At 38.9% G+C, this 10747-nt stretch overlaps 3 pseudogenes; all 3 read left to right on the top strand.

Annotated features, from left to right (window-relative positions):
* Positions 1–1796: 1796 nt before the first annotated feature.
* LOC114777582 (uncharacterized) lies at positions 1797–1915 on the top strand (annotated as a pseudogene).
* Positions 1916–7514: 5599 nt separating this feature from the next.
* LOC114777581 (uncharacterized) lies at positions 7515–7633 on the top strand (annotated as a pseudogene).
* Positions 7634–9572: 1939 nt separating this feature from the next.
* Positions 9573–9691, top strand: LOC114777577 (uncharacterized; annotated as a pseudogene).
* Positions 9692–10747: the final 1056 nt, after the last annotated feature.

The raw sequence follows: 10747 nt of genomic DNA, 5'->3' as shown, positions 1-10747 counted from the left end.
ATTTTAATATTATGAACTAATGGCTGTGTACTTTAACAGACAATGGCTGTTGAAATACACATATGGAGGTGGTCTTGAACCAACCAATCACGAGAGTGAGTCTTGCCTCACTTTAAGCTTGCATAAAAACACAAAAAGATTGTTACTGAGTTTGCTCACAAAATAAGTTTGAACGTGCCCGCATTCTCCACCATTAAATGTAACGAATTAGCTCAAGAGGAAATATCTATAATTAATTATAACTGGTTATAATTAACAATAAACATTTAGATTAGATTTTGGCATAAACTGTAGCAGAATTAATGTTACAATTACTTGATCTGTCCGTCCACGGAGCAGATAATATAATTATTTATCAATTCTGGGAACGATTATCCCCCCTCTTGCCAGGAAAGGTAGCTTTCCCACTAGCAGTAACTTAGCATGTAGCTTAAAAGGTCAACGTTCAGTGACTCAGCTGTGAGCAGCACACAGAAACAAACGATTGTGAATTTAAAGATTTTAATAAACACGGCTATAGCTAGCATACAACAATTAGACAAACATATACATACAGGGTAAAGGAAAGTGATGAAAAGAGAATGGCAGTATTACACATCAATTAACCACAGCCTAATGAGAATCGTCAGAGAATTCTTATGTTCACCTTAAAAAGGGGTTTAAACGTGCATCTAAATAGTTACTTGCATTGGTCCTTATTTCATGCAAAGAGTCCTGATGCTGTAGGGTCACGATCCTTGATCCGTAGGTCTGGCGTTGGAGGTTCTCCTTGAAGGTAAATGTTGCCAAAGAGTAACAAAGTGTTGAAAGGAAAGGTGTCTCGGAAGGAAGAAGAGAAGTTCTGAGCATTCGTGCCTGTGTGACGCTCCTTTTTGAATGTTTTCTGGCACGCCCATCATGTGGCCTGAATAGCCAATCACAAGTGTGACATTTTGGCGGGAGAAGTTCCCCTTTGTCTGGGTTTACGACTGACCGGAATGTTTATGGCTGGTCCAGAGAGAGACTGTAGTTTGTTGCAGTTACAATTTCTACCTTATAGGAATTGTATGATGTATTTTGTGATCACATGGTATGCATCACTGTTCCAGTAGTAAAGAGAAGTTCCTTCTGACACCAAGAAAGGGACCTTTAGGAGGTAGGAAAGTAGAGATACACTTATACACTTAATTATAGGTAATTAAAGTTTACCTAATGTACAATAGAAAGTTGTAACTAGTATAATTCATACAAGGGAACGTACACACAACGCGTGCATATACGGGATCCACTTATAATCACATATTCCTAGCACAAGATACAGACAATATGTTTTAAGTGTGTGCGTGATTGTGTATTGCGACGGTGGGGCCAGGCAGGAGGTCTTTGGAATGCTTTGAAGCTTGGAGCCCCGATGAGCAGTTTGCAGACCCCGTCTGCTTCGCATCGTCTTGGTGACAGTGGGGGCAGACGGGACAATCAGGCTGAGGGTCCAGGTTGTAATTTGTATGTAAATGTCAAAGGTTAAAAGGTTCTTTGAAGATCAACCATCTATGATCCTACGCAGACGCTACATTTGTGACAGTGGGGGAAGACGGGACGATCAGAGTGAGGGTCCAGGGTTGTAATTGGTATGTAAATGTCAAAGGTTAAAAGGTTCTTTGAAGATCAACCATCTGTGATCCTACGCAGACGCTACAGCTTTGTTAGCTTTTTTTGCCTTTTCTCCATCATAATTTGACAGTAAAGCGGGAGATTTCACTCTTTGATATGTGTTCAAGCCCCTTTGGTTTAAAGTTCAAGATTTTCAAGCAGAGTTTGTGTACGGACAAACCAGCTGAAGAATGCCCAATCTTGTCTGATCTCAGAAGCTAAGAAGGCTTGGGCCTGGTTAGTACTTGGATGGGAGACTACCTGGGAATACCAGGTTCTGTAAGCTTTAACTATTGAAAAACTTTTAAAATGAAAGTATTTACATGGCTTTGTTAGCTTTTTTTGCCTTTTCTCCATCATAATTTGACAGTAAAGCAGGAGTTTTCACTCTTTGATATGTGTTCAAGCCCCTTTGGTTTAAAGTTCAAGATTTTCAAGCAGAGTTTGTGTACGGACAAACCAGCTGAAGAATGCCCAATCTTGTCTGATCTCAGAAGCTAAGAAGGCTTGGGCCTGGTTAGTGCTTGGATAGGAGACTACCTGGGAATACCAGGTGCTGTAAGCTTTAACTATTGTAAAACTTTTAAAATGAAAGTATTTACATCACTTTGTTAACTTTTTTTTAAAGTAAGTTAAGGGGTATTTTCTTTCTTTGATATGTTTTCCCGCCTTTTTTCTCTTTTTTTTTTTTTTTTTTTTTTAAACTTCTCTTCAGGTTTCTTTGTCTGTGCGTGCTCTACAACGATCATTCACAGGCTTGGCTATGGAGTGGGGTGGAACTGAATCGATTAGGTGGGGTTTTCCAGCACTCGGCCTTAAGGTGCTACGCACCCTGATGTCAGTTTAATATCTGATATGTCATATTAAGCGGATTTTTAGAACAGGAAGTCGGCAATAGGGCCTGCTCCATCCGCTCCATTCATCGACCCAGTATTTTATTGCCTCTAGCAGGTGTGCACTTTATTTGTTGTATTGCAAATAAAAGCTTACCACTCCAACTTTTTGCCTTTTCTCCATGATAATTTGACAGTAAAGCGGGAGTTTTCACTCTTTGATATGTGTTCAAGCCCCTTTGGCTTAAAGTTCAAGATTTTCATGCATAGTTTGTGTACGGTTAAAACAGCTGAAGATTGCCCAATCTTGTCTGATCTCAGAAGCTAAGAAGGCTTGGGCCTGGTTAGTACTTGGATGGGAGACTACATGGGAATGCCATGTGCTGTAAGCTTTAACTATTGAAAAACTTTTAAAATGAAAGTATTTACATGGCTTTGTTAGCTTTTTTTTGCCTTTTCTCCATCATAATTTGACAGTAAAGCGGGAGTTTTCACTCTTTGATAAGTGTTCAAGCCCCTTTGGTTTAAAGTTCATGATTTTCAAGCAGAGTTTGTGTACGGACATGCCAGCTGAAGATTGCCCAATCTTGTCTGATCTCAGAAGCTAAGAAGGCTTGGGCCTGGTTAGTACTTGGATGGGAGACTACCTGGGAATACCAGGTGCTATAAGCTTTAACTATTGAAAAACTTTTAAAATGAAAGTATTTACGTGGCTTTGTTAGCTTTTTTTGCCTTTTCTCCATCATAATTTGACAGTAAAGCGGGAGTTTTCACTCTTTGATATGTGTTCAAGCCCCTTTGGTTTAAAGTTCAAGATTTTCAAGCAGAGTTTGTGTACGGACAAACCAGCTGAAGAATGCCCAATCTTGTCTGATCTCAGAAGCTAAGAAGGCTTGGGCCTGGTTAGTGCTTGGATGGGAGACTACCTGGGAATACCAGATGCTGTAAGCTTTAACTATTGTAAAACTTTTAAAATGAAAGTTTTTACATCACTTTGTTAACTTTTTTTTAAAGTAATTTAAGGGGTATTTTCTTTCTTTGATATGTTTTCCCGCCTTTTTTCTCTTTTTTTTTTTTTTTTTTTTTTAAACTTCTCTTCAGGTTTCTTTGTCTGTGCGTGCTCTACAACGATCATTCACAGGCTTGGCTATGGAGTGGGGTGGAGCTGAATCGATTAGGTGGGGTTTTCCAGCCCTCGGCCTTAAGGTGCTACGCACCCTGATGTCAGTTTAATATCTGATATGTCATATTAAGCGGATTTTTAGAACAGGGAGTCGGCAATAGGGCCTGCTCCATCCGCTCCATTCATCGACCCAGTATTTTATTGCCTCTAGCAGGTGTGCACTTTATTTGTTGTATTGCAAATAAAAGCTTACCACTCCAACTTTTTGCCTTTTCTCCATGATAATTTGACAGTAAAGCGGGAGTTTTCACTCTTTGATATGTGTTCAAGCCCCTTTGGCTTAAAGTTCAAGATTTTCATGCGTAGTTTGTGTACGGTTAAAACAGCTGAAGATTGCCCAATCTTGTCTGATCTCAGAAGCTAAGAAGGCTTGGGCCTGGTTAGTACTTGGATGGGAGACTACATGGGAATGCCATGTGCTGTAAGCTTTAACTATTGAAAAACTTTTAAAATGAAAGTATTTACATGGCTTTGTTAGCTTTTTTTTGCCTTTTCTCCATCATAATTTGACAGTAAAGCGGGAGTTTTCACTCTTTGATATGTGTTCAAGCCCCTTTGGCTTAAAGTTCAAGATTTTCATGCATAGTTTGTGTACGGTTAAAACAGCTGAAGATTGCCCAATCTTGTCTGATCTCAGAAGCTAAGAAGGCTTGGGCCTGGTTAGTACTTGGATGGGAGACTACATGGGAATGCCATGTGCTGTAAGCTTTAACTATTGAAAAACTTTTAAAATGAAAGTATTTACATGGCTTTGTTAGCTTTTTTTGCCTTTTCTCCATCATAATTTGACAGTAAAGCAGGAGTTTTCACTCTTTGATATATTTGTTCAAGCCCCTTTGGTTTAAAGTTCAAGATTTTCAAGCAGAGTTTGTGTACGGACAAACCAGCTGAAGAATGCCCAATCTTGTCTGATCTCAGAAGCTAAGAAGGCTTGGGCCTGGTTAGTACTTGGATGGGAGACTACCAGGGAATACCAGGTGCTATAAGCTTTAACTATTGAAAAACTTTTAAAATGAAAGTATTTACGTGGCTTTGTTAGCTTTTTTTTAAAGTAAGTTAAGGGGTATTTTCTTTCTTTGATATGTTTTCCCGCCTTTTTTCTCTTTTTTTTTTTTTTTTTTTTTTAAACTTCTCTTCAGGTTTCTTTGTCTGTGCGTGCTCTACAACGATCATTCACAGGCTTGGCTATGGAGTGGGGTGGAGCTGAATCGATTAGGTGGGGTTTTCCAGCCCTCGGCCTTAAGGTGCTACGCACCCTGATGTCAGTTTAATATCTGATATGTCATATTAAGCGGATTTTTAGAACAGGGAGTCGGCAATAGGGCCTGCTCCATCCGCTCCATTCATCGACCCAGTATTTTATTGCCTCTAGCAGGTGTGCACTTTATTTGTTGTATTGCAAATAAAAGCTTACCACTCCAACTTTTTGCCTTTTCTCCATGATAATTTGACAGTAAAGCGGGAGTTTTCACTCTTTGATATGTGTTCAAGCCCCTTTGGCTTAAAGTTCAAGATTTTCATGCATAGTTTGTGTACGGTTAAAACAGCTGAAGATTGCCCAATCTTGTCTGATCTCAGAAGCTAAGAAGGCTTGGGCCTGGTTAGTACTTGGATGGGAGACTACATGGGAATGCCATGTGCTGTAAGCTTTAACTATTGAAAAACTTTTAAAATTAAAGTATTTACATGCTTTTTTTAGCTTTTTTTTGCCTTTTCTCCATCATAATTTGACAGTAAAGCGGGAGTTTTCACTCTTTGATATGTGTTCAAGCCCCTTTGGCTTAAAGTTCAAGATTTTCATGCATAGTTTGTGTACGGTTAAAACAGCTGAAGATTGCCCAATCTTGTCTGATCTCAGAAGCTAAGAAGGCTTGGGCCTGGTTAGTACTTGGATGGGAGACTACATGGGAATGCCATGTGCTGTAAGCTTTAACTATTGAAAAAGTTTTAAAATGAAAGTATTTACATGGCTTTGTTAGCTTTTTTTGCCTTTTCTCCATCATAATTTGACAGTAAAGCGGGAGTTTTCACTCTTTGATAAGTGTTCAAGCCCCTTTGGTTTAAAGTTCAAGATTTTCAAGCAGAGTTTGTGTACGGACATGCCAGCTGAAGATTGCCCAATCTTGTCTGATCTCAGAAGCTAAGAAGGCTTGGGCCTGGTTAGTACTTGGATGGGAGACTACATGGGAATGCCATGTGCTGTAAGCTTTAACTATTGAAAAACTTTTAAAATGAAAGTATTTACATGGCTTTGTTAGCTTTTTTTGCCTTTTCTCCATCATAATTTGACAGTAAAGCAGGAGTTTTCACTCTTTGATATATTTGTTCAAGCCCCTTTGGTTTAAAGTTCAAGATTTTCAAGCAGAGTTTGTGTACGGACAAACCAGCTGAAGAATGCCCAATCTTGTCTGATCTCAGAAGCTAAGAAGGCTTGGGCCTGGTTAGTACTTGGATGGGAGACTACCAGGGAATACCAGGTGCTATAAGCTTTAACTATTGAAAAACTTTTAAAATGAAAGTATTTACGTGGCTTTGTTAGCTTTTTTTTTAAAGTAAGTTAAGGGGTATTTTCTTTCTTTGATATGTTTTCCCGCCTTTTTTCTCTTTTTTTTTTTTTTTTTTTTTTAAACTTCTCTTCAGGTTTCTTTGTCTGTGCGTGCTCTACAACGATCATTCACAGGCTTGGCTATGGAGTGGGGTGGAGCTGAATCGATTAGGTGGGGTTTTCCAGCCCTCGGCCTTAAGGTGCTACGCACCCTGATGTCAGTTTAATATCTGATATGTCATATTAAGCGGATTTTTAGAACAGGGAGTCGGCAATAGGGCCTGCTCCATCCGCTCCATTCATCGACCCAGTATTTTATTGCCTCTAGCAGGTGTGCACTTTATTTGTTGTATTGCAAATAAAAGCTTACCACTCCAACTTTTTGCCTTTTCTCCATGATAATTTGACAGTAAAGCGGGAGTTTTCACTCTTTGATATGTGTTCAAGCCCCTTTGGCTTAAAGTTCAAGATTTTCATGCATAGTTTGTGTACGGTTAAAACAGCTGAAGATTGCCCAATCTTGTCTGATCTCAGAAGCTAAGAAGGCTTGGGCCTGGTTAGTACTTGGATGGGAGACTACATGGGAATGCCATGTGCTGTAAGCTTTAACTATTGAAAAACTTTTAAAATTAACGTATTTACATGTTTTTTTTAGCTTTTTTTGCCTTTTCTCCATCATAATTTGACAGTAAAGCGGGAGTTTTCACTCTTTGATATGTGTTCAAGCCCCTTTGGCTTAAAGTTCAAGATTTTCATGCATAGTTTGTGTACGGTTAAAACAGCTGAAGATTGCCCAATCTTGTCTGATCTCAGAAGCTAAGAAGGCTTGGGCCTGGTTAGTACTTGGATGGGAGACTACATGGGAATGCCATGTGCTGTAAGCTTTAACTATTGAAAAACTTTTAAAATGAAAGTATTTACATGGCTTTGTTAGCTTTTTTTGCCTTTTCTCCATCATAATTTGACAGTAAAGCAGGAGTTTTCACTCTTTGATATGTGTTCAAGCCCCTTTGGTTTAAAGTTCAAGATTTTCAAGCAGAGTTTGTGTACGGACAAACCAGCTGAAGAATGCCCAATCGTGTCTGATCTCAGAAGCTAAGAAGGCTTGGGCCTGGTTAGTACTTGGATGGGAGACTACCAGGGAATACCAGGTGCTGTAAGCTTTAACTATTGAAAAACTTTTAAAATGAAAGTATTTACATGGCTTTGTTAGCTTTTTTTTGCCTTTTCTCCATCATAATTTGACAGTAAAGCGGGAGATTTCACTCTTTGATATGTGTTCAAGCCCCTTTGGTTTAAAGTTCAAGATTTTCAAGCAGAGTTTGTGTACGGACAAACCAGCTGAAGAATGCCCAATCTTGTCTGATCTCAGAAGCTAAGAAGGCTTGGGCCTGGTTAGTACTTGGATGGGAGACTACCTGGGAATACCAGGTTCTGTAAGCTTTAACTATTGAAAAACTTTTAAAATGAAAGTATTTACATGGCTTTGTTAGCTTTTTTTGCCTTTTCTCCATCATAATTTGACAGTAAAGCAGGGAGTTTTCACTCTTTGATATGTGTTCAAGCCCCTTTGGTTTAAAGTTCAAGATTTTCAAGCAGAGTTTGTGTACGGACAAACCAGCTGAAGAATGCCCAATCTTGTCTGATCTCAGAAGCTAAGAAGGCTTGGGCCTGGTTAGTGCTTGGATAGGAGACTACCTGGGAATACCAGGTGCTGTAAGCTTTAACTATTGTAAAACTTTTAAAATGAAAGTATTTACATCACTTTGTTAACTTTTTTTTAAAGTAAGTTAAGGGGTATTTTCTTTCTTTGATATGTTTTCCCGCCTTTTTTCTCTTTTTTTTTTTTTTTTTTTTTTTTTAAACTTCTCTTCAGGTTTCTTTGTCTGTGCGTGCTCTACAACGATCATTCACAGGCTTGGCTATGGAGTGGGGTGGAGCTGAATCGATTAGGTGGGGTTTTCCAGCCCTCGGCCTTAAGGTGCTACGCACCCTGATGTCAGTTTAATATCTGATATGTCATATTAAGCGGATTTTTAGAACAGGAAGTCGGCAATAGGGCCTGCTCCATCTGCTCCATTCATCGACCCAGTATTTTATTGCCTCTAGCAGGTGTGCACTTTATTTGTTGTATTGCAAATAAAAGCTTACCACTCCAACTTTTTGCCTTTCTCCATGATAATTTGACAGTAAAGCGGGAGTTTTCACTCTTTGATATGTGTTCAAGCCCCTTTGGCTTAAAGTTCAAGATTTTCATGCATAGTTTGTGTACGGTTAAAACAGCTGAAGATTGCCCAATCTTGTCTGATCTCAGAAGCTAAGAAGGCTTGGGCCTGGTTAGTACTTGGATGGGAGACTACATGGGAATGCCATGTGCTGTAAGCTTTAACTATTGAAAAACTTTTAAAATTAAAGTATTTACATGGCTTTGTTAGCTTTTTTTTGCCTTTTCTCCATCATAATTTGACAGTAAAGCGGGAGTTTTCACTCTTTGATATGTGTTCAAGCCCCTTTGGCTTAAAGTTCAAGATTTTCATGCATAGTTTGTGTACGGTTAAAACAGCTGAAGATTGCCCAATCTTGTCTGATCTCAGAAGCTAAGAAGGCTTGGGCCTGGTTAGTACTTGGATGGGAGACTACATGGGAATGCCATGTGCTGTAAGCTTTAACTATTGAAAAACTTTTAAAATGAAAGTATTTACATGGCTTTGTTAGCTTTTTTTGCCTTTTCTCCATCATAATTTGACAGTAAAGCGGGAGTTTTCACTCTTTGATATGTGTTCAAGCCCCTTTGGCTTAAAGTTCAAGATTTTCATGCATAGTTTGTGTACGGTTAAACAGCTGAAGATTGCCCAATCTTGTCTGATCTCAGAAGCTAAGAAGGCTTGGGCCTGGTTAGTACTTGGATGGGAGACTACATGGGAATGCCATGTGCTGTAAGCTTTAACTATTGAAAAAACTTTAAAATGAAAGTATTTACATGGCTTTGTTAGCTTTTTTTGCCTTTTCTCCATCATAATTTGACAGTAAAGCAGGAGTTTTCACTCTTTGATATGTGTTCAAGCCCCTTTGGTTTAAAGTTCAAGATTTTCAAGCAGAGTTTGTGTACGGACAAACCAGCTGAAGAATGCCCAATCATGTCTGATCTCAGAAGCTAAGAAGGCTTGGGCCTGGTTAGTACTTGGATGGGAGACTACCAGGGAATACCAGGTGCTGTAAGCTTTAACTATTGAAAAACTTTTAAAATGAAAGTATTTACATGGCTTTGTTAGCTTTTTTTGCCTTTTCTCCATCATAATTTGACAGTAAAGCGGGAGATTTCACTCTTTGATATGTGTTCAAGCCCCTTTGGTTTAAAGTTCAAGATTTTCAAGCAGAGTTTGTGTACGGACAAACCAGCTGAAGAATGCCCAATCTTGTCTGATCTCAGAAGCTAAGAAGGCTTGGGCCTGGTTAGTACTTGGATGGGAGACTACCTGGGAATACCAGGTTCTGTAAGCTTTAACTATTGAAAAACTTTTAAAATGAAAGTATTTACATGGCTTTGTTAGCTTTTTTTGCCTTTTCTCCATCATAATTTGACAGTAAAGCAGGAGTTTTCACTCTTTGATATGTGTTCAAGCCCCTTTGGTTTAAAGTTCAAGATTTTCAAGCAGAGTTTGTGTACGGACAAACCAGCTGAAGAATGCCCAATCTTGTCTGATCTCAGAAGCTAAGAAGGCTTGGGCCTGGTTAGTGCTTGGATAGGAGACTACCTGGGAATACCAGGTGCTGTAAGCTTTAACTATTGTAAAACTTTTAAAATGAAAGTATTTACATCACTTTGTTAACTTTTTTTTAAAGTAAGTTAAGGGGTATTTTCTTTCTTTGATATGTTTTCCCGCCTTTTTTCTCTTTTTTTTTTTTTTTTTTTTTTTAAACTTCTCTTCAGGTTTCTTTGTCTGTGCGTGCTCTACAACGATCATTCACAGGCTTGGCTATGGAGTGGGTGGAGCTGAATCGATTAGGTGGGGTTTTCCAGCACTCGGCCTTAAGGTGCTACGCACCCTGATGTCAGTTTAATATCTGATATGTCATATTAAGCGGATTTTTAGAACAGGAAGTCGGCAATAGGGCCTGCTCCATCTGCTCCATTCATCGACCCAGTATTTTATTGCCTCTAGCAGGTGTGCACTTTATTTGTTGTATTGCAAATAAAAGCTTACCACTCCAACTTTTTGCCTTTTCTCCATGATAATTTGACAGTAAAGCGGGAGTTTTCACTCTTTGATATGTGTTCAAGCCCCTTTGGCTTAAAGTTCAAGATTTTCATGCATAGTTTGTGTACGGTTAAAACAGCTGAAGATTGCCCAATCTTGTCTGATCTCAGAAGCTAAGAAGGCTTGGGCCTGGTTAGTACTTGGATGGGAGACTACATGGGAATGCCATGTGCTGTAAGCTTTAACTATTGAAAAACTTTTAAAATGAAAGTATTTACATGGCTTTGTTAGCTTTTTTTGCCTTTTCTCCATCATAATTTGACAGTAAAGCGGGAGTTTTCACTCTTTGATAAGTGTT

Source organism: Denticeps clupeoides, unplaced genomic scaffold (assembly GCF_900700375.1).
Source record: "Denticeps clupeoides unplaced genomic scaffold, fDenClu1.1, whole genome shotgun sequence".
In the NCBI taxonomy this organism is placed as follows: Eukaryota; Metazoa; Chordata; class Actinopteri; order Clupeiformes; family Denticipitidae; genus Denticeps; species Denticeps clupeoides.
The sequence above is the reverse complement of the archived record's forward strand: the minus strand, read 5'-3'. Positions and strand labels throughout refer to the sequence as shown.